This window comes from Culex pipiens, chromosome 2, assembly GCF_016801865.2.
Source record: "Culex pipiens pallens isolate TS chromosome 2, TS_CPP_V2, whole genome shotgun sequence".
Classification (NCBI taxonomy): Eukaryota; Metazoa; Arthropoda; class Insecta; order Diptera; family Culicidae; genus Culex; species Culex pipiens.
In genome coordinates, this window is record NC_068938.1 from 191,549,937 (window position 1) to 191,575,357 (window position 25,421).

The 25,421-nt window shown below is 35.6% G+C and overlaps 1 protein-coding gene across 1 annotated transcript in view; it reads right to left on the minus strand.

Annotated features, from left to right (window-relative positions):
• Positions 1-25,421, minus strand: part of LOC120414044 (insulin-like growth factor-binding protein complex acid labile subunit) — a 448,549-nt gene that overhangs the window by 212,825 nt on the left and 210,303 nt on the right. The gene's annotated exons all lie outside the window — the stretch shown is intronic.

The window sequence follows — 25,421 nt, forward strand, 5'->3', positions numbered from 1 at the left end:
TGGGTGGTTGGGTGGGATCCTGGTTGGTGTTAGCGACAAGAGTCGCTACGTTGGGTTGCTCGCTGGCATTCGGGAGGGTTTTACTCTGATGCTGTTGGATTAGACGACTGATCAACGTCCTCGGGTATCCGTTGTTGTGTAGGTGTGTGTAGATGATTCCAGCAGACAAGATCGATGTTGTACAAATTTAAAATTTCAAAACTTTTTTTGCCCTCTGATTATTTGGGAATTTTTTGAAAGACTTCATAACTTGAAAGACCAAAGCAAGAAATGGATTTTTTTAAGTTGATCTGAATTGGCTCAAACTTTTTGGAGATCTTCCCTATGACCAAAAAAGCCATTTTGTGACATTGGCTCACCCATACAAGGCTCCATAAAATTTTGGTAGCTATCCATACAAAAATGATGCGTAAAAATTCGAAAATATTTTGAAGGAATTTTCTGATAGGTTTGGTGTTTTCGCATTTTTTGAGCCAAAGAAAAATATGGAAAAATAATAAAATACTATGAAATTTTACTCGATTTTCTACTTCAGTTTTAAATGTAAAACCAAATTTGCTTTTTTGACAAAAAAAATTTCCCTGAATATTTTTTTCATATTTTTGATGATTTTAAAAAGTTTTAGGGGACATAAAACCGCATTTTTTTTTGAACCAAAGAAAAATATGGACAAATATTTTAAAAAAATATGAAATTTTACTCGATTTACAAATTTGCAATCGATAAAGAGCACCATTTAAAAATATAGCCACTTAAAGTTTAATTCTAACAAAAACATTTTTTTTCGAAATGTTAAGAAAACTTTCACTAAAATTTCCTAAGAGAAAACTGGACCTCTGGTTGTTGAAATACAGCGAATAAAAGAAAAATAAAATGAAATTTGATGTTTTTATATCTCATCCAAACAGACTTTTATTTTTTTGTACTTATATCTCAGCAACTAATGGTCCAATTTTCAATGTTGAAAATTGAGATTAGTATTTCTTATGATCAGATATTCAATATCACACCCTTTTGAAATGTTAAAGTTGATTCAAAAATTTTCAAATATTTTTTTCGAATAAACCATAGTAATTCACAAATCTTTTATTTTTTTAAAATTGATTTTTATTGGTTCTAGAAAATAAAAAGTCTGTTAGGATGAGATTTAACAAACTAAAATTTACTTGTATCTTTTATTCACTTTATTTCAGCAACAAGAAACCTAATCGTCATGGACTGTTAGACAATTTTATTGGAAATATATTCCGCTTTTCGAAAAAAAAAATTTCAGTGATCAGGGACATTATTTAAAAAATCGAAAAACTGAAATTTTTCACCTAAAATAAAAAATTTAAGTGGCTATATCTAGAAAACGGTGCATTTTATTAAATAATCTGTAAATAATTTTCGATAGAAAATTTGATTTTGCATAAAAAACTGAAATAAAAAAATTCCAGTAAAATTTTTATATTTCTAAAAAACATATTCCGACAGAATTTTTGTACATTCTTTTCTATGGCTCGAAAGTTGCGGTATTTGTCCCCTAAAACTTATAAAAAATTCTCAAAATTTTAAACAATGATAATTTTATTTTTTTTAAATCAGCTTTTTTATCAAAACCGTTAAGAATTTCTCAATGGTCTAATTGCCGAATTTAAAAAAAATTACATTGAATTATAAATATCAAATGATCGAAAAATTTTCATACATCTAGAAAAAAATAATATTTATTTATTATTTGATTCCTTAAATTTTCTATAACTACATTTTTTTTGAGAGAAGTACTTGAACGGAAACAATGACACATTTTCAAAAACGCGTAGTTTTGTAAGTCTTTTTATATTTAAAAAAAATATGTTCACTTTCGAAATGGATGAAAAAATTTCTTGTATTTTTTTTTGTATTTAAAAATAGTGTTGTAAATACCGAAATGTATTAAATTTTTTCGATCATTTGAAATCCATATTTAAAAAAAATATTTTGGAGGTATATTTTCGAAAATATGAAGTTTTGTGAAAATCTTTAGTATTTTCATAAATTTGTTTTGTTAGTTTTGGATTGTTTAAAAAAATCCGATATTTTTATTTCATTATTGGAATCATTAAATGGTTAAGATTTATTTTACAAAGTACGTAGTTTTTTGTAAATATTCAGTTTTTTTTAAGTGTGAAATTACTATCAAGATAAACAACAAATTCTTGATCTTATAGTACCCATAATGCAATAATTAAAATTTTGATTACGTTCTCTTAAACCTTTTAACTGTCCCCATTCCAAAAAACTATAACATTTTTGATAGAGTACTCCTGAAGAATTTAAGATTCCTTGAAAAAAATTCAAGTTTGGCTTTACCTCATCAATCTTTTGAAAGATCTGACCATTCAAATATCACAAAAACTAATCTGTTTTGACGAAATATTTTTTTTTAATTTTCGAATCTTAAAAACTATTAAATGAACTGTTTGAAAAAAGTAACAAGCTCAAGAAATATGATAAAAACATAAATAAATTGGGCTGCTGGGAATATTTTTTTAAAATTTATGTCGACTCGAGGAAGGCAAACAAAATACAAACTGGAATTACAAGCCATGGTATAAACAATTGAATGAAAAATCTGTTTTAAAAAGCTTTTCACACCTGCCCAGTTGTTTTGCAATCATAAGTTTTCAAAATATGTAAGTATTGAAAAAAAATAATTCGACAAAAAAATGTTGGCAAACAAAATTCTTGCAGTACTGTACAATGAAATTTCCCAAAAAATCCAAATATTTATAATCGATCTCAAACATATTGAACATGACATAAATTTTGAAATTTTTTTTTGCATTAGGCTTATTAAGAAAGAATATAAAACTCCTTGTAATATGTTTAATTTCAGAATTTCTTTATTACTGAAACTAGTCTTGCTCTTGAGTTATCGAATGATTTTTGAAAAAATTGGCCAATCATTGAATGAAAAGTTAATTAAAAAAATTTTGAGCAGGGTTGTGCATTATTTATGTTGTATGTAACCATTAACATTCCAAGAAATTCAGCCACATTGGAAAACTACACCATTGAGATAAGACATCCCTGCCTCAAACAGATCATCCTTAGCCAGACTCTAAGCTCCTCTTTCGCTCGTTAGTGCACTTCACCATCATCATCGACCTGTGTTGATGCTTTTAGGCATGATTTCCTCGGAGCATATGAGCTGACCCATCGACACATCTGAAACGACTCTCGGTCAAAGCGAATAAACAAAATTTTAATGAATTTTTGACCAAATAACAACACCCGTACGTCGTCGTTCCGGCCTGGCCTTTGGCCCTTGACCATATTTTGAAACCCGGTCACAGGTCACCTACATGTGTCCGATCGATGCGGATATTGGTGGGCGGCGGGACTGCAGGACACCGACCGGATACAAGTGGTCTGGTTTTTGAGGACGACCACCACTAGCGCATCATCGCGCAGGGTCGTGTGTCCATCAACGGTTGGAGCGCCCCGCGTGGATTGCAATTGGCGCTGCGGGATTATTGCGATAATAAGGTGGTTTTTGGACACCGATAAATGGGATCGATTCAGCGGTTGGCCGCGAACCGTGATGGGCCCCGTTAAGCATTTTGTCCTTCCCCCGGGAGCGTGGGTTGTGCTATCGTGGGTTGTAATGTGGGTTACAGATCACGGTTGATAGGACGGGATTTGCTGTTCAAATTTGTCAGCGGTTGATGGGAACGGGATTAATTCAACATTTTGAAGTTTCAGCAGAGCATAAATTTCAGCTGAATTTAATGAAATGCAGCCCAAAAAAAGAAACATTCCATAGCCAAATTAACACAAATATTGATACAATTTCCATCGAGTGCAAACCTTTGAAAACCAGGTCAACAGAAAACATATGATAACATAGTGCAACTTTTTTTGTTTTCGCATAAAAATGAACAGGCATACAAAACTTGTTCCTCTGGAGCAACCCCGGCGAAAGCCGGGACCATAAAAAGCATCCCCAGGAAAAGTTGATGAGAGCTTTTGCTGCTGCTGCGCTCTGAAAGCGAACAATTTGCATGTTGCATGAGGGGAGAGAAGAAAAAAAAAGAGTGCCATACACAAATATTGCCCGGCACAGGCAGCAGGTTTATATTATTACACATTTTTATACAAACTTTCCTACCAACCACCCCGGGAACACCAAGGCAGCATTCGTTTGTGCATATATTCAAAGTGGATGAAAAGTGTTGCAAAAAGTAACGCCATATTTTTTAACCTACCCCTTGGTTTTCCCCCCCACAACTCCCACAGAGATGGTTGTAATGCGGAATAAATTCAAATGAAAAAAAAAGAAGCAAAACTTCCTTTTTTCTCGTGGTGGGATCATAAATGTACCCGTTGCCGCGGATGCAGCTGCAAAAGGTTGCGAGATGTCGTACATTTTCCCGCGAATGGAAATGCAAATGTGGCTGTGGCATTTCCTTTCACTGCTCTAGATTTGGGCTGCTGGTTTCCATCGACGGGGTGTCGTTAAGCAATCGCGAGGTTGGGAATTCGAATGGGTTTGGTACCGTCAGGTACTTGGGGCTCTCTTCAAGTGAGTGGTCACCGGATGGTTGGACCGAGCTCATTAGTGTTGGTCATGCTAAAGTTTTCTAGCAGTGATTGAAGCGAACGGATATTGATGTTGAGCAATTCACATTAATTGGATTTTTTTTTGTTTGGTTAAAACTTTGTGTATACCTTTTCTAAAACTATAGAACACATTTAGTATAATAAGTTTATTTATGCAAGTCTCCATACAATTTTGACAAATTCCATCAAAAAGGCTCAAAATCTGTATCTTAAGATCGAATTTTCTGATCAATTTGGAGTCTTTGGCAAATTTGTAGATATTGCCTAGAACTTCTTAGAAAAAATATTTATACTTAAAAAAAAACTCTTATTTTGATTTGACTTTTCACACAAAATATCTTTGAAGCAAATTCGTAGCAATTTTCTGATCTTTTCGAAAACAAATAGAAAATTTAGGAATGGTCGAGCTTGATCATGACTTCTACAGGTCACGTTTTAAACAGATACTGCCTATAACTTGTTAAAGGTGTACGACATAAAATTCTATGTCAAGTACTTTTTGATAGCAAATTTGATCTATCACCTTAAAGTAAAGTCAAAAAAGCATTTCGATTTTTTTCCAGGTCTAAAACAAATAAGTTTCTTTTCACAAAATTGGCAACACTGCTAGATTAATTTTAATCAACTTTAACCAAAGTTAATGAGACGCCATTTTTTAAAAAATAAACAAAAAAAAATATTATTTTACGCATTACTTTTGTGGGTTAAGAAACCCTAACCAAAAAAAAATATAAAATTTTAGAGAGTAATATTTTTGTTTCCAATCGATCAGTAATTTTGTTCTCAGAAAAAAATCCTCCTTCCTTGAAAAATACAAAAGGTCATTTTCTTGAAAAAGCTCCAAAACTGTATCAATTTTCCACTAGAGGATACACATTAACCGAAGAAAAAGTTCTTATTTTCTATTAAAAATTAAAAAAATCAAGGTATAACATTTAAAATATTGTTTTCGTAAAGATCGGAAAATTTCACGAATGTTTCATATTTTAACATTGAAAATCGGATTATTAGTTGCTGAGATATCGACATTAGAAAATGTTGGGTTGTTTGGGTGAGACTTAGAAACCAATTAATCAATTAAATAATTAATTAATTTTCCTGTTTTTAAAACTTTGCATTGCAATATCTTAGCAACTATGGGTTGTATCAACAAAGTTCAAAAAAGCAATATAAAGAGAATTTTCTCATCATTTCAAACATATTTTTTTCATAAGTGGGCAAACATGGGCACTAATTTAAAAAAAATGAATAACAGCGACTTTTTTCAAAAAAAGTTACCTAAAAATGGCTATAACTTGAAAACAATGCACTTTATCAAAATTTCACTTGGGTACTTTTTGATTGCAAATTCGATTTTACATCGAAAAATGAAGTTGAAAATTGTTTGCGACCAATATTTAGATTTTTTGAAAAAATCAGTATTGATTCAAAAATTCATAACTCGGTCAAAGATTTTTTGCACAACCAGAAAATTTCTGAAAAGTTGGCATTTGATGTCTCCTACTAAAACACATCAAAAACAAAAATGATTTTTTTTTTGCAAATCAAGTTTAAGTGACATTTTAATTTAAAAATCACCATTTTTTAACGTGTTTCATTTTTTTTCAGTGTAGTCCTTATCCATACCTAAAACTTTGTCGAAGAAACCGAATCAATAAAAAAATTCCTTCAAAAGATAAAGATTTTTGAATTTTCCTTCATTATTTTTGTATGGACAGCTGCCAAATTTGTATGGAAAATTATATGGAATTTGTATGGAAAATCAAAATGGCTTCTTTGGACATACCGAAGGCACCAAAAAAGTTTCAGACGGATTAAAAAATACTAAAAAAATCGAATAACCGGAATCTCATAGAATTTCTCATAAACTAAAATGCTAATGCACCCTTTTCAAAACAGTAGAGAAAAGTTTTATGATCCTCTTCGTTTCCTTTTAAAGTCGTGTAATATGTGATGTTTTAGCAATCAAAAAAAAAAAACTAACCAAAAAGTACAAATTGTATTCATTCAATTTTCAATCAATAAAATTTCCACTCAATCAACTCATTTCTGTTTCGGAAAACATGGAAAACCTTAAATATTTTTTTTCCTTTTTTTTGGATAGCAAGTATTCTGAAGAGTAACCTTAATTTTTTTATTTCAAATATTAATTTATAAAAAATCATTATTTTTAAAATGTTAATTACATGAAATCATATTCATTTCAAAACTTATTTGAATTTCGTGTTTTAGAAAACATGGAAAACCTCAAATAAAAATTTCAACACGACTGTGTTGTTTTCAACCAACTTTTGTCTCCTTTTGAATACTTGTTATAAGAATTGGAAAAATAATGTTTTTTTTTAAATCTTAGGTTTTTTTATCTAAGGAAAAAAAATTAAAGAATATACAGAAAAATTTTACTTTTTTGAGTGTTTAAAAGAATCAAAAAAGATTTGTTTTAGCTTGACCCAGCAAGGGCAAGAAATATTCGACAGTGTTGTTAAAAAAATACAAACTTTGAAACAACGGATGCGGATGCAAAATCGATTTGACATCAAAAATGTACTTTACAGAAATTCTGATAAAGTTCACATTTATCCTAAATTTGATTTTTGCGATGAAAAAAAGCAATATTTCAGTTTTTTTATAGTTTTCGTGGTTGCCCAAGTATCCGATAAAAATATTATCGAAATTTAAATTGAAGACTAACACTAATATTTTTGAGAATTTGTTTTGCATTTTGTCAAACTTTCAGTAAATATTTTTTGATTTAATATCCAAAAAAATTCCAAAAATAATGAATTTTAATGAAATTGGCATACCGTGTACGCACGAGAGCAAGCAGCAGTCAAGTACTCAGTGCTCCATCGTTTTTTCGAATTTTTTCGCCGTAGTTTACCGTGATTAGCCGCGAGTTTGCTCCAACAGCATGCCAAGGGCCGGCCGTGGCCGTGGCAGTTCGAGTGCGGCCTCGAAAAACCCGCGAAGTTCGTCTACCGGCCGTGTGCAAAAAGGTAAACAAACCAACGCCGTGTCGACCGTCATCGCGCAGGGGAGCGTGAGCGAAGAAGGCATCGACAAAAAGTTACTTCATCCCGGATATGTTCCGAGATCACCAGTGCGAACCCGTTCAGGTACTTCCGGTGCCACGACCAACACGTCAACATGCGCCAACATTCCCATCAGGAACGAGTTCCAGATGCTGAGCGACGACGAAGAAAACAACAACAACAACACCGACGGTAGCAGCACTACCGACGACGACGACGACGATGATGGTCGTGCACGGAAAAAAGTGCCGACGTCAAAAAAGAATAACTCTCCAACGGAACGAAGACCACCTACAATTTTTGTTTTGGACACGTTGGCGGACGATGTTGACGAGTTGCTGGAAGGCCTCGGATATTGTCTGAAAATCGGTAAGTCGGCAGTTCAAGTGATCACACTGAACAGAATAGATTTCGACCTGGTGCTTGAAGAACTGAAGCGTAGCAACTTCAACTTCTACACATACGACCCAGAGAAGCCCCCTGTTAAGGTCGTCTTGCAGGGTTACCAAGACCGTCCGATCGCCGACCTGAAGCGACACCTCTCGAATGCCGGAATAAAGCCACGGGAGATAAAAGTGCTCTCGCGAAAGACAACAGTCACGGGTACGCATACCCTGTACCTGTTGTACTTCGACCGCGGCACCGTCAAGATCCAAGATCTGCGGCGGAATAAGACGTTGGACGGTTTTTGGGTAAACTGGCGGTTTTACACCAAGAATCCGACGGACGTAGCGCAATGCCACCGTTGCCAGAAATTCGGCCACGGCTCGCGGAACTGCAACCTCCGACCCCGCTGCGTGAAGTGCGGTGAATCACACCTCTCGGAGGCGTGCGCACTGCCACGAAAGGCGGACTTGGGGGAAAACGCAGAACAAACTAAGCCGCGCGTAAAGTGCGCGAACTGTGACGGCAACCATACCGGCAATTACCGCGGATGCGTCGCGCGCAAGGCCTACCTCGAGGAGCAGGAAAAGAGGAAGAAGAAAGCAGCAGCGTTCCACTCTCCTCAGCGAAATACGAGCGCAGCCATTCCTGCAGCTGGCCAGCGTACGGTTCCAGCGGACAACCCAGCGATCCCTCCTGGATGGGGGCGTTCGTTTGCCAGCGTGGTCGCTGCCGGTAGCGGCGATGCGGCCCAGCAAGGAGTCACCGGGGAAGATCTCTTTACCCTGCCGGAGTTCTTTGCTCTCGCGGGGGAGATGATGACGCGGTTTCGGACCTGCCGTAACAAGGCGGAGCAATTTCTGGCCCTCGGGGAGCTGATGATCAAGCACATCTATAATTGATTATTTTTGTCTGTGATCTAGTTTTAAGCTTTCTCTCTATCTATCCTTTTTCCATTGCACTTTCTGTAAGTTTTTTGAAAACTTTTTCTTACTATTGTCTAATCCATAGTTATAAGTAATAATTTTTCGATTGAAATACGATGTAAAACACAGCTGAAAGGAACACCAAAACTCTGTTATGTACCTAAATGAACTCATTGTAACTTGATTATTCACAAATAAAACCGAATTGAATTGAATTAATGAAATTGGCAACACTACCAAATATTTTGACCCAGCTGTTAAAAAGTTATTGTTTTTGATCCTCTAAAGCAGATAAAAAGTCAAATGTTTCTAACATTTTGCTTTAGAGTGCACCAATTTTTCCCGAATTGCCCCTGCCAATTTTTTTTTCGGCAATTCCGTTCTCATGAGGGAAAATCCCAATAAAGTTTAACCCTCTACTGCCCAAAATTATTTTTCGAAGATTTTTATTTTTCCGTGCTTAAGAGGTCATTTTAAGCAAAAACAAAAACTTTGCTGCTTTTTTTATGTTTTTCTTGTTTCATTTTTAGTATTTTAATTTGTATTTTTCTTGTTGTGTTTACGTTTGTTTCTGATAGTATTTTGCTTAGTCTTCCACCTCCTATCATTACCTTTTGCCTATCTAGTTTTTTATGTTTTTGCAGTATTATTTTTATAATTTTTTGCTAGTTTTCTCTTTTTTACTATCATTTAAATTGTTAAAAACTGCTTAGAGGCATAGTGTGAGACACCACAAAATTTACTGCATACTTATTATCACATAATTTAGGGGAAATTTTAGTAAGAAACACAGCCAAAGTTGACCCCAAAAAATATGAAATTTTTAAAAACATTGACAAAGTCACATAAAACAAGTCACACTTCCAACCTTAGAATTTTCTTAAATTTTAAGAGTTCTTTCGATGCTTTTTAAAAATCAAAAATTGGTTGACATTTTTTTGCGATTTTTTAGATCAAAGCCCGTTTAGAGGTCTGAATTTTGAAGAATTGCTCAAATACAAAAGACCATGCAAAGATCTACAAAATGATTCTATTTGAAAAATATTCTCAAAATAAATGTTTTGTTATATTTGATATTCACTCGTTGCTTTGTTCTTGAAACATTAGCAAAAACATTGCTTTCTGATGCTGACTCAGAGATCAAAACAAACACAGTTTGATCGAACGGATTAGAGAGACTAGCCAATTTCCATTGAAATAGTCAATTATAGCCAGATCAACACCGACTGACTGCTGCAACTGGATTCGTGTTGTTTTTCAATATCCGTTCGGGGAAAACGAATGAAAACACAACCGCAAAACTCACAACACAGAGCTCGAATCACGTACGACAGAATCTGATAATTTGCAGTGTTGGCTTCTCTAAGCCATCACTTTTTTTTTGGTTTGAAACCAGCCAATTTAAGTATTTATTCTCTTTATTTCATTCGAACTTATTTCGAAATTTATTATTTTGAATTTTAGTTTTTATTGCTTCCTCCACAACTTGTCCAAACTGACGGTTATTCATTCCCATAGCTGTCACTGTGTTCCGCTGACGACTTCCGAGCGCCGGAGATGTTTCAGTTTTTAACTCCAGAATCACCCCAGCGTCACTTTGGCCGAAGTCGGACGTCAGAGTCCTGCCTGTTTTTTCCACAGTTTGACTCTTGCTCGAAAAAAAAAAAGCCAGGGAAGCCAGATTTATTAGCTAAAATAAAATATTTTCTCCCCGATAACAGGCAGCACCGACGATAGTTGTGCTGCCGTTGTGTGGAACGTGTCTCGTACGTGGAAAAGCCTGTCGGCAAATGAGAATACCGTGACTTTGGGGTTGGTTTGGTTGTTTAGTAGTTTTAAACATGTTTAATGTTCACATGATAAGTTTTCTTTGAAAACACAACTATACAATTTCTTCAAATAGAAAACGTTGAAGACCTGCAAAAATCTTCATTTTTTTTGATGATTTATGTCGTATTTTCAGCTCCAGCCTACGGTACCACGAAATAATGGCTCCCGTGGCAAGATAGTGTGCTCCAGAGACTCTAAAGCTAGTGGAATTTCGCACAGCCTCCCAAACGCCATGCACAAGTTGGACCTTTCAGAGTCTCCGCTGAATGTTGTGTGGTGCGAAAAAAAAATGAAACTAGATTTATATTCTACCCCTTCGTTCGTTTTTATGATCATCATGCACATATGAACACGAGAAGGTACAACTCGGGGATGCAGATGCACCGGCCAACAGCATCCGCGGCACAAAAACCAAGTGCCCGTTTGGCTTTCGAGCCCCCCGGAATGTGTGCAGCAGCAACTTTCTTTCAACTCGCAGATCTCCACAACTGTAACTAGTGCGGCGGATCATCATTTCGCGGACCGGAATAAAAAGCCAACGGGATTTTGCCGGCGGGCAGCTACAGTGTGTAACTACAAAACTGCGAACTGCACTGACTGGGGAGAGAGGACGCGATGCTATCGGAGATGGTGGAGAAGCATGCAAATAGTGCAGCATAAAAACATAAAAAAGTGGCATAACACAGTTTCAGGGTCTTATATCAAACAAGTGTGTGACGGTCACGGACGGTGGGGCGTGCAGTTTGAAGTTTTGTTTGGAGCTTCCGGGATAGGGTTTCGGGAAAGTCTATTACTTTCTGTAGTCTTAGTCCGAGTTTCCGAGTAAGCCCGGATTTGGACCACCCTAATGAACTCCATTCGTTTTAATATTCCACAAAAAAATCATCATCTCTACAATCAATCATACTTTGGATTTAGCGATTGTTGTTTGTTGTTTAACAACATTTAACATTTTTTCACTAATTCCGCATCATTTTATGACTTCATGAACAAACAACGATTAATCCAACAAATTTTAATCCTAATGCCATTGATAACAATATGTCACCAAAATCTATTGGCCAGACAATTTCAAACACAAAGGCACAAGATTAGCCTCCATTTATTCTTCCTTTCTCCCCCCAAAAGCTATAGTTTTAGGCCCCGATTATTGAGGGCCCAAACAAGCCTGATCAAATATCATCGATAAGCCGCGGCGCGCGGCCGCGCCCTCCCAAATGAAACCAAAGCGTTCGAGCTCACTCTGGCAAATCTGCCGCTGAGCTGCTTCATTGTTAATTAATAATAAATATCGTTTTGCTTTGTTCCAAAATGAAACGCGGCGGGGGTGAGGTTAAAACTGGAAAATTTCAAATTTCAATTTTCCGGTCTCGCCACGGCAGATTGTCCACCCTCCCGGGGGGGAGACAGTTCTGGAACCGATACCGCGTGAAATTTGTTACCACCAGCCTCCAGCCGGTTCAAGGACTCCCGTAACGGACGCTCATTACAGGACGTTCGCGTGCTCGTTGCATTTTCGGAAAATTAATTAAAAGCATTCTCGAATTTGGCGCCATGCCGGGATCAACTCCGGGCACCGGATAGGTTGTGGTTAGGGCCCCCGAAAGGTGGTGCGACCAGCCGCCAGACTTGCGTTGATGAACGCCGGTGTGTTCTGGTGGGGGCCCAGGTTAGGGAGTCGAACATAACTCAATCAAGTAGGAAAAATCAACAAAATCCATAAGACTTTGTCAATTTTGTCAATTTTGTCAATTTTGTTGATTTTGTTGATTTTGTCAATTTTGTCAATTTTGTCAATTTTGTCAATTTTGTCAATTTTGTCAATTTTGTCAATTTTGTCAATTTGTCAAACAACAAAAATTGTAAATTTTGTTGATTTTGTTGATTTGGTTGATTTTGTTAATTTTCTTAATTTTGTTGATATGGTTGATTTTGTTGATTTTGTTGATTTTGTTGATTTTGTTGATTTTGTTGATTTTGTTGATTTTGTTGATTTTGTTGATTTTGTTGATTTTGTTGATTTTGTTGATTTTGTTGATTTTGTTGATTTTGTTGATTTTGTTGATTTTGTTGATTTTGTTGATTTTGCTGATTTTTTTGATTTTTGTTGATTTTGTTGATTTTGTTGAACTTTACATAAGATTATTTTGCAATCAAAATTTTTATATTTCATTTTTCAAGAGAAATTCCCAGGTAAAATAATAAATGTGCGTGCCGCCGCAAGGTCTCATCGCCGGAGCTTTCCACCGGGTCAACCGGTGACATTCGCTAGGGACCACACGATGGCCACGTTCCCTTGAGCCCTGGCAATGACGCGCGCACATCCGCGGCCACAGAGATCACCGAACCACCGACGGAACGTCACCAACCGAGGCACAGTAAATTATCGCATCGTTTGACTTGGTGTGCGAAATTGGATAGTCGTCGCTCGGAGGAAACTCACGGTGAATATCGAACGGACGGACCTGGGTCAACCTGGCCGATAGTCCGATCGGACGCCAGGTCAGTGGTGACCGCGCCGCCGCCCGTGATGATGCTACTGACTGTGTTGCGAAACAGGTGACACCGGTTCACATTGGCAGACTGGGAGGCATTCCGACAATTTGTCGTGAGGGTTTGGACTAAGGTTTGGACAAGAGAAAAGTTGGAAAAATATTTGAAAATCAACAAAATCAACAAAATCAACAAAATCAACAAAATCAACAAAATCAACAAAATCAACAAAATCAACAAAATCAACAAAATCAACAAAATCAACAAAATCAACAAAATCAACAAAATCAACAAAATCAACAAAATCAACAAAATCAACAAAATCAACAAAATCAACAAAATCAACAAAATCAACAAAATCAACAAAATCAACAAAATCAACCATATCAACAAAATTAAGAAAATTAACAAAATCAACCAAATCAACAAAATCAACAAAATTTACAATTTTTGTTGTTTGACAAATTGACAAAATTGACAAAATTGACAAAATTGACAAAATTGACAAAATTTACAAAATTGACAAAATTGACAAAATTGACAAAATTGACAAAATTGACAAAATTGACAAAATTGACAAAATTGACAAAATTGACAAAATTGACAAAATTGACAAAATTGACAACATTGACAAAATTGACAAAATTGACAAAATTGACAAAATTGACAAAATTGACAAAATTGACAAAATTGACAAAATTGACAAAATTGACAAAATTGACAAAATTGACAAAATTGACAAAATTGACAAAATTGACAAAATTGACAAAATTGACAAAATTGACAAAATTGACAAAATTGACAAAATTGACAAAATTGACAAAATTGACAAAATTTATAAAATTGACAAAATCAACAACGAACACAAAATTGTTTCTCCAAACTTTCACGTGAACATCCCCATCAGTGTCCTTCCCCAACCGAGGACCCCGAGATAATTGAAAGACAGTTCAATTTTCGTTTGCATCCCGCGCTACGATTCCTGGACCTGACGTTGGTTTTGCAGGGTGGCCAATTCAACCCCTCTGGCGATGTCCTCTGAACAGCAGTGGCAACCTACACCAGCAACAACAACAGTATCTTGTTATGACCTCGTTCGCGCATAATGTGTTATGCCACACACTAACCACCCACTCAATAGCCAAAAGGACGTTGATGACTGTCAATGGGGACATTTTTGATATTAGATGTGTTTTGTTTGGTTCATAAATGTTACTTTTCACTAAATTTCACCATCCAAAGATGGGCTGATTGTTAATTGTTGACTTTTTCAGAGCGGGAAATTCGCACTTTCAGCGATGATGACTCGCAGAAAATGGACAAAACATCACCAGATCACCACCTTTTTAATGATTCATTTCCCCACCAGGGTGAGAGAAAACATCGTGTCGAATTGTTTCTGCGCTGATAGTAAATCACTTGACGCGCGGTCCAACTCACCGGCTGATTTATGATTATTGCGTTAGCTTCCAGACTTCATTACCTGAAAATAGACAACACGAGAAAAAAATATGATGAAAAAGTTTGTTGTTTGTTGAAAAAAGTTCATTAATTGCCAAAGTCCGTCTACCACTCTCTCATCCTATATCTTAATAACTAGTAATTAACCTAGAAAGCTACTTTGAGCCGCATGAGAGGGCGCTCCAAACGCTCCAAAATTTTAATTCAATCAAATCACCACGCGAGATCCGGGCGTGCGTGAATGGACCGTCGAAACCATTAACGATTGATATCTCTTTGGCTGTGGCACGGAAATTGATGATCGACAACAACAAAACTTTTGCACTGTTGAAAATTTAACTTTGAGATGGTTGTGACTCCAAAATCTAAATTTGTAAAAATAAAATATATCAACCACTAAGAATTTCACAAATTTTCACTAAAAATAATAATAAAAATATTTTTATAGTGTAAAAGCCCACCAAAGGTAGCACTAAAAAAGGTAGTTTAGAAAATTGTTTCCAAATTACCCAACAACCACGAGTGGCGATGTGTTCGTTGATGTGTTGTTGTTACCGGCATGAAATGGGTGGAAATAGAGACACAGAAAAGTGCCTCATCGCACCAAAGGTCTTCCCAAGTTGATGAATGGAATGGACAATGCACGGGGAGGAAGAAGAAACAAAAACAACAACAAAAATACTAGGCGGAAAATCACTTTCATCTTGTTTTTAAACTGCTTTTATGAAGTGTGGATGCGCGAGGGAGTCAGGGGTGCCAAAATTGAAGAAATTTTGAAAGGTTTTGAAAATTATGGCGCAACATTTGAACAAAATTAATCAGAAGGAAATTTCAGGATTTTTTTTGAATATGTTAAATTTGTAGAATTTGTTAATTTGTTTGAATTTGTTATTTTTACTAATATTTGTTAGATTTGTTTTTTTTAATATTTTAAACTTGCAAAAATTCGTTAAATTTGGTTAAATTTGTTAAATTTGCTAAAATTTGTTAAATCAGCTAAAATTGGTAAAATTAGCTAAAATTTGCTCAAATTTGTTAAATTTGCTAAAATATGTTAAATTTGCTAAAATTTGTTAAATTTGCTAAAATTTGTTAAATTTGCTAAAATTTGTTAAATTTGCTAAAATTTGTTAAATTTGCTCAAATTTGTTAAATTTGCTGAAATTTGTTAAATTTGCTGAAATTTGTCAAATTTGCTGAAATTTTTTAAATTTGTTAAAATTTATTTAAATTTGCTTAAATTTGTTCAATTTGCTAAAATGTATTAGATTTGCTAAAGTTTCTTTAAATTTTCTAAAATTTGTTAAATTTACTGAATTTGTTAAATTTGCTAAAATTTGTTCATTTTGCTACAATTTAATAAATTTGCTTGAAAATTGTTTAATTTGCTAAAATTTGTTCAATTTGCTAAAATTTGTTAAATTTGCTAAAATTTGTTAAATTTGCTAAAATTTGTTGAATTTGCTACAATTTGATATATTTGCTATAAATTGTTAAATTTGCTGAAATTTGTTAAATTAGCAAAAATTTGTTTAAGTAGCTAAATTTTTTTAAATAAGCTAAAATTGGTTAAATTAGCTAAAATTTGTTAATTTTGTTGAATTTGCTCAGATTTGTTAAATTTGCTAAAATTTGTTAAATTTGCTAAAATTTGTTGAATTTGCGAAAATTTGTTAAATTTGTTAAAATTTTATAAAATTAATAAAATTTATTAAATTTGCTAAAATTTGTAAAATTTGCTTCATTTTGTTAAATTTGCTAAAATTTCTTCAAATTTGCTAAAATTTCTTTAAATTTGCTAAAATTTGTACAATTTTCTAAAATTTGTACAATTTGCTAAAATTTGTTAAATTTGCTAAAATTTGTTAAATTTGTTAAAATTTTATAAAATTAATAAAATTTATTAAATTTGCTAAAATTTGTAAAATTTGCTTAATTTTGTTAAATTTGCTTAAATTTTATTAATTTACTAAAATTTGATTAACTTGCCAAAAAGTGTTAAATTTGCTCAGATTTGTTAAATTTGCTAAAATTTGTTAAATTTGCTGAAATTTGTTGAATTTGCGAAAATTTGTTAAATTTGTTAAAATTTTATAAAATTAATAAAATTTATTAAATTTGCTAAAATTTGTAAAATTTGCTTCATTTTGTTAAATTTGCTAAAATTTCTTCAAATTTGCTAAAATTTCTTTAAATTTGCTAAAATTTGTACAATTTTCTAAAATTTGTACAATTTGCTAAAATTTGTTAAATTTGCTAAAATTTGTTAAATTTGTTAAATTTGTTAAAATTTTATAAAATTAATAAAATTTATTAAATTTGCTAAAATTTGTAAAATTTGCTTAATTTTGTTAAATTTGCTTAAATTTTATTAATTTACTAAAATTTGATTAACTTGCCAAAAAGTGTTAAATTTGCTTAAATTTGTTAAATTTGCTAAAATTTGTTAAATTTGCTGAAATTTGTTAAATTTGCTTAAATTTGTTAAACACTGGAACGCCCAACACATGTCCAAATTACACGGACGCCCAAGCCTCCCAAAAAAGGTGAAACGGTAACTTCAACTCGCTGGTTCTCGGGCATTTTTCAACCAATCGGGACGATTCTTGTTTCCAGTGATTTGTAAGAATGTCTAGATGATCCTAACATTTTGCAGAACTTGATTTGAACAAATCTGTAATTTCTGCGACCGAAAACATCGTTCCACCTTTTTTTAAACGACTGCCTCCGCGGAATTTTGGGCGATTTTTTTTTACACGCAGAAAAAAAAAGTTGGAACGATGTTGTTGATCGCAAAAACTACAGATTTGATCAAATTAAGTTCTGCAAAGTTCTAGAATCATCTAGACATTCTTACAAATCACTGGAAAGAAGAATCGTCCCGATTGGTTGAAAAATGCCCGAGAACCAGCGAGTTGAAGTTACCGTTCCAACTTTTTTGGAGCCTTGGGCGTTGGAATGTAAATTTGCTGAAATTTGTTAAATTTGCTAAATTTTTTTAATTTGCTAAAATTTGACAAATTTGTTTAATTTGCTAAAATTTTCTAAGTTTGTTAAATTTGTTAAATTTCACTAGATTAAAACTAGTTTGTCTCAAATCTCAAAAACATGCCGAATGCCAAATACTTCATGTTTTAATGAAGGAACCCCTGCTTCCCCTTCAATCTCGCGATCAAATTCCAACCTCCCAAAATGTTTTTGTTTCACATGATCTACCTAAACTAGCTCGCTTCCCGTTAAGGTGAAGGCAGCCAAGCCAGGTCAATACATTACTCCACATACTCCGAGCTCAATCTCATCAAAAGACCTAGCTCTGAACCTTGCATGTTGCGCGCATCCCACCAGAAATCCCGGAAAGTGGGAGACCATTAGCACGCAACTCCTCGGATTCTCCCTCTCTATTTGTGGTGTGGTCTAAATCCAGCCAGCAAAGTGATTCCCCAAACGGTACTGTACGCGATGTCCCCACACCTCGTGGAAGTTAATAGATCTTTTTTCCTGGGTAGTTTTCTGGGGCAGGAGTGGGGGAAAATATGACACACTAAATTAGTCAGAATGACTAGACGGAATCCCACGTTTGAGCTCTCGATGGTGGCCGCAAATCTCAGGATGACATTAATCTTACTCGTGTGGCTGAGATTTTCCGGGTGTTTCCCCGCGCTGGCAGTGTTGTGAGTAACCGAATTAATTTCGTAAGTTTAGAGATTTTCGAGAACTTTGACTTTTTCATCGCTGAAAGAACAATGCCACATGCAGTGTAGTCCTCCAAGGTGCACCCAAATTAGCGCAATTAAATCTTCATCCATAAATCTCGACCTCCTTTATGAGCAGCTCTGGATGCAACCTGAAATAGTGTCGTCAAGTGCCAAGGCATTGATCCAGAGTGACTGCATTAGAACCACGAACTTCAAACCTCGACAAAGTTTTGAGGTTTTTAAAAATGCGGTCACGTGGCCTGGATCAAAAGTTTTCAAATTTGGTGCAGCAAAACCGCAGCGTCACCTTCTTAGCCGCAGAAGACGAGACGACTTTGGCGAGTTAAAATTGCACATAAATTACATTAACGCCATCCCAAGCTAAGAGTGTCGATGCATTAATGCATAGCAGCGTGACTGCGGGAAGTCTTGGGTGAAGTCAACTAACTCCCTCCATGGAATGATGTATTGCCACCCGAGGTTGTCGCAAAGTTGTTTGAAGAAAAGTTACGAGTTACGGCGGGGGGAGATGGAAGATTGCAGCCGTGTGCCCAGATGGTAATCAATTAGATGAAGCATATGCTCTGGTATAGGGAGTTTGTCTTGGACTTCAGATGGCACAGATTAGAAGAGTTTGTTTTAACTGAGCGATACTTTTCAAAGCGTATCAAGTAGTCATGTCAGGATGTTTATCTGACTGAAAAAGGTAGACATTTTAAAATTGTCAACAATTAACCATTTCAGAAATTTTGTCAACGGAATCAGATAAATAGTCCAAATCAGGACTAAAATGTTCATCAGGTGCTTAAAAATTCGGGATTATTTTGATGATCTTACGGTATTTTTGAATTTGATAATAAAATGTGTTTTTGCTATATTGTTTTGATTATATTTGATTTGTTTTGTGAGTTTGTGCTCTAATCATATTGAAAATGTTTTTTTAAGTCGGATCAAGTCGCCATTTTGAACCAATATTGAAGCATGAATTATATTTGTTTAAAATATATTTAATATACTTGTTTATCGATTTGAATTTATTTCAGTAAAATGTAAATATATTGAGTTTTTTATCAGGGCTGCGGAGTCGGGTCATATTTCAAACGACTCCAACTCCGACTCCGACTCCGGCTTTCTCAGATTAGCCGACTCCGACTCCGACTCCGGCTCCGGCTTTCAACAAATGGTTGGCTCCGACTCCGACTCCGACTCCGGCCTACCAACTCTAGCCGACTCCGACTCCGACTCCGACTCCAGCTTTCAACAAATGGTTGGCTCCGACTCCGACTCCGACTCCACATATTTTTAAATGTTTCAAAAGTTAGTTAACTATTATAAGTTAATTATTTTTAAAGCATTGATAAATAGGATTATATAAAATACTCTCTAAGCGTCATGTTTTTCTCAAGAAAAATAAGTTAAGTAAAAGTAAAGTAAAGTAAATAAACGGAAAAAAAGTTTCTAGGTTACAAGTTTTATACGTTATGGAAACAGAAATCAAAAAATATCTACAGTTTTAGAGGCATTTTGAGAAGAACAGTTTTGTAAGTAAATTTGGATTTATTTGCTTAACCTCAAATTTGAAAATATTTTTATCAAGGCTAATAAATTTAAATATTAAATTGTTATTTTTGAATGAATAACTAAAAGTAACCTGATCTTAATGATCTATTGAACATTAAAATTCAATTTGCTCACATTCAGGCTGGCATTTGTAAGAAGCACAGTGACAGGCACCTTGTTTTTTAAATGACAATTTTAAACGAAACATTTTTTTTGTTTTTTTTTTAAGACGTACATGGACATCACGCCATGGCTGAAGGAGATTATTATTGCAAATCAATGTATCTAAACAATTTCTTCGTGGAAAGGACGCTTAAGATGTCCTTTTCAAATATCTGTGAAATGAAAAATATTGTACCCTGGAAATTTTAAATTTATTTTAATTTTAAATTTTAATATACTTTAAAAAGGAGGCGCACGATACTTCGTGAATCTTCACCTAAAACGAAGCTTTATGAATGATCTTGCGCCTCCATCAAAATATATGAAAAAACTTAAAATATGATAAAAAAAACAAATATCCACAAGTAAAATATTTTCTAGGTCACAAATATTTCATTTTTTTAAGGTACATTGATATGCAATGATTATCACCTTCCGTCATATTGGCGTGGGACATACAGTATGAGAAAATTCGTACCAGTTGATAATATTTTTATTTTAAAATCCTATATTTTTGTGTGATCCTACATTCCTATCGGGAATCGTCTGCCGAGGTTAGTCGCTGCGCGGAGTGTGGGCTCACGTCCGATTGGTCCAACTGTCAGCCGAAGAAGGAGGAAGAGTCTGCCCGGAACTCTTGCCTGTGTGCGTGGCTCTCACCGATCAGGTTTGATCTGTCATTGCAGGGCTGGACAAAGGGGCACTCAGTGGAGTGCGCTCAATTACACCACAATAGGGTGATCTACACCACACATCTCTCCTCTTCTCCATTAAAAAAACAGCTTTATTTTTCCTATAAAATGAGTTTGACAAGAATTAAGCAAGCTGTCTTTCGTCATTCAATTCAACAACATCTTTTAGTTCAACAACTGTTCACTTGCGTCTTTACTGAACAGCTCCGGCTGAATCCATCACTAGCGTTTGGCTGGACTTGATCACAGAAATTATTTTTAATAGGACTGAAGATCTTCAAACATCGTCTTGTCGCACACCATGTGTTTTGTTGCATCAGCGTCGTGAATCTTCTCGATTTTTCCTCTTCCGTTATCTATAGAAATGACACGCGCTGTGTCACTATTATTGCTTTCAACAGCATCATCCACCCAACGATGGAAAGACTTTGTGGTTATTTCCTGGTTCTTTCCGGTTCCGTTGCTCTGGCCGTCTTTTTTTCGACAATTGAAGAGAGACCAGAGTCGTCTATTAAGCTCGGTTGTCCTTTTCCCTCCTCGTCAAGCAGGCGTTTTTTAACGTTCTCCAAAAGGGCTCGATCGGTAACCAGCGCGTTGAACGATCCAGGATGCGCCAGCAGACGTTCTCCGTCAATTCTCCGTTTCATCTTAACGTCGGCCACACTTTACTCCCGTAGAACCTTCTAACTGGAGGAGGAGCGCTTAAATGTTTCCCAAATATCTTTTATTATCCGCTTGTCCTTTACGTGCTCCAGCTGGTCCTCTGCAATCCGGTCTATTAGTAGGTTCTTGCACCTACGGTTTCTGATTAGCCGTTCTACTAGAAACCGCAGTCTTGCGTATATCTCCATAATTTCCGTTCTCAGCGAATTCGGACATTCCCAGGGCAATCCAGCGGGCCCTTTTTCTCCATCAAGATGAGACTTTCAGTTGGAGATTTAGCACCATCGGACAGGCACCTCATACTCACACATCTTGAACAAGTTGAACAACATGTTCGTATGTTTCTGCTATCAAAAATAAATCGTAACTTTTCTCGCTTCTCATAAGATTTGCTCTATATATTCCATGTATTATTATCCGACGAGCTGCTCTCGTTTAACAGGAATTAATCAACTCAAAGCTTTTATATTCACCATTATGATCAATCGCGGCCTTCCAGGCTATTTACCACGGCGGGTTCATTTGACCCACCGTGCCCAACGCGACTCTTTTCTTTTTTGCAACTAATCGCGGCCTTCCAGGCTATTTACCACGGCGGGTCCATTTGACCCACCGTGCCCAACGCGACTCTTTTCTTTTTTGCAACTGATCGCGGCCTTCCAGGCTATTTACCACGGCGGGTCCTTTGACCCACCGTGCCCAACGCGACTCTTTTCTTTTTGCAACTAATCGCGGCCTTCCAGGCTATTTACCACGGCGGGCCCATTTGGCCCACCGTGCCCAACGCGACTCTTTTCTTTTTTGCAACTAATCGCGGCCTTCCAGGCTATTTACCACGGCGGGTCCATTTGACCCACCGTGCCCAGCGCGACTCTTTCCTTTTTGCAACTGATCGCGGCCTTCCAGGCTATTTACCACGGCGGGCCCATTTGACCCACCGTGCCCAACGCGACTCTTTTCTTTTTTTGCAACTAATCGCGGCCTTCCAGGCTATTTACCACGGCGGGCCCATTTGACCCACCGTGCCCAACGCGACTCTTTTCTTTTTTTTGCAACTGATCGCGGCCTTCCAGGCTATTTACCACGGCGGACCCATTTGACCCACCGTGCCCAACGCGACTCTTTTCTTTTTTGCAACTGATCGCGGCCTTCCAGGCTATTTACCACGGCGGGTCCTTTGACCCACTAATCGCGGCCTTCCAGGCTATTTAATCGCGGCCTTCCAGGCTATTTACCACGGCGGGCCCTTTTGACCCACCGTGCCCAACGCGATTGTGTTGTCAAGGCTCGCAAACTCCACCGCACTTTGCAAACATTTTGACGGTCCGCCAAATCCACCTTCAAGCAACCACACACTCACACTTGCTTCACACAAAAAAACTCTCGCCACTCTCCGACAACTTCAACAGTTATCTCACTTTGCTTACCCATGAAAACCAAAATCGATGAAAATCCTCCTCAGCAGACGATTCCCCACAGGTTCTTGAAGTTGTAAATAAAATCACAACTCCGTCACGGTCGCCAATGTGTGATCCTACATTCCTATCGGGAATCGTCTGCCGAGGTTAGTCGCTGCGCGGAGTGTGGGCTCACGTCCGATTGGTCCAACTGTCAGCCGAAGAAGGAGGAAGAGTCTGCCCGGAACTCTTGCCTGTGTGCGTGGCTCTCACCGATCAGGTTTGATCTGTCATTGCAGGGCTGGACAAAGGGGCACTCAGTGGAGTGCGCTCAATTACACCACAATAGGGTGATCTACACCACACAATTTTGTTCTACACATTTTTTATTAGTTCATTTTTGTACTGAATTCTTGAGATTTGTTCAACGATAATTTGCAACGATATCAAAATAGTTTACCTAAAATCAACATCAACATCAACAATCAATGGTTATTTTAAAATTTGTTGCAACTTCTTTTGATATTTTTTGTTAGTTTCAATTATTTTAAATGCAACGCTTTGATTTTCTTGTACTCAGTTATAAACAAAATGCGCATGTTGAGTTCCAAGTAAGAGATTGTTATTATCGTTGATTATTTGTTACAAAAGTTAAACTGTCAGTGACTCTTTTTCGATTTGCAAAAACAGTGATTACTATTTTTAATCTTTTTATGTACCTCGTAATTTTTTCCTAAAAAATGATTTAACTTACAACTTCCAAGACATATGCTATCGGGGTAAAAGATGACGGTGTGTGTACTTTTTTCAGAAATAACTGGATGAAATTTGGTCAAATTTGAATTGAAAGGGCACATAAATAAAGTCAAAAGGAAGCATTCAAGAATCAATTAGATATGTCTGACTACATAACCAATATTTTTTATTATTTTTTAAATTATGATATTACATACTTGGGTAAGAAGTTATCATTTAGTGATTATAGTGTAATAACACAATTATAGCTTTTCAATCACAATAAAAAGTTTCAAAAACATAATTGCATCTGATTAATCAATTAAAAATATAAGATGTTTTGTAAATTAGGCTGTTCTATAGGAAATACTGAACAATAAAAAAAACATATTTTTTTTTGAATTTAAGATAACTCCGGCTCCGACTCCGACTCCGGGTTATCAAAAATCTTCGGCTCCGACTCCGACTCCGACTCCGACTCCAGCTCTTAAAATTTAGCCGACTCCGGCTCCGACTCCGACTCCAGCTGTTCGAGTTTTGACGACTCCGACTCCGACTCCGACTCCAGGTCCCCAAAAAGACCCGACTCCACCGACTCCGGCTCCGACTCCGACTCCGACTCCACAGCCCTGGTTTTTTTTTTCTTCGGGATCAATTTATTGAGAATTTTTGTAGTGTGTTGAGTTCAATTTTCATATTTGTACCAATTTTGAAGCAGAGCAAATTTTTCCAATTAAAGTAGTTCGCCGATTTCTGCTATTTAAACGAATCATTTTGAAAAACTTCAACATAAACTGGCGTGGTCACTTTCTATTGATCTATTATTACTTAATTTCAGTAAAAACGCTGAAAAGAACGTGCTGATATGTCAATATTAGGTGCCGGAAGGAGTACATGCTTTTTCTTTATTTATCATTTTTTGAAATTTTACCAATCAATTTGCTCCCACGAATTGTACAGTTTTCAAGGAATTTTGAAGGGTTATTGAAAAGTCTGGTTACAGATTTTTTTTCAAAACTTGTTGCAAGATTTTTTTCGAGGAGCTTCATGCACTTATTTAACCAATTGAGTATGGTCTCAAAAATTTTTTTTTGAACGAACCCATCAACCTTAAAAAATTCAAAATAGAATATAATCTGCTAGAAACTAGATTTTATTCTATTTTGATTTGAAAAGAGGCATTGTTTAATATTTAGTGGTGTTGATTTTTTTTTGTAGAACTTATCTATTGACTTGAAAAATAATAGAACAAAACTATTCTCAAAAAATATAAAAAAGTATTATTATAAATCACGTTTTAAAAAATTCAAGAGGGGCAAAGAAGGAAGGTGTAATGAAATATACAACGATATATTATGATAAAACAATTTAAGTTGTAAAATACAAAACTTATCTTGAAATAACATACAAAGTACTTTTTAACGCTATTTAAATAAATTAAGAAGGGAAAGAAGGGAGATGAAGAAAACAAATGTGTTATCTACTTTGTATGGTGTTTTGTTGATGTTTGAAATAAATTTAAATTAAAATAATGTTAAACTAGCGAGTAAGGTTATTTTTAACCATTTTTTTAAGAATATTTTGGTAGAGTCGTGATTAGTATAAAATTGTCAACACTGCATTATATGTATGCACTCACTAAATTACAAGCTTTATTTAAAACATATCTTAATGGCATTTTTCAATTGTTTATAAAATTTTCAATCAAGCCCAAATCAACATCATCATCGTGTCGTGCTCAAAATACAGATTTTCATAAATTTAAATATCATTTTTGTATGAAAAGATTAAAAATTTATAAAGA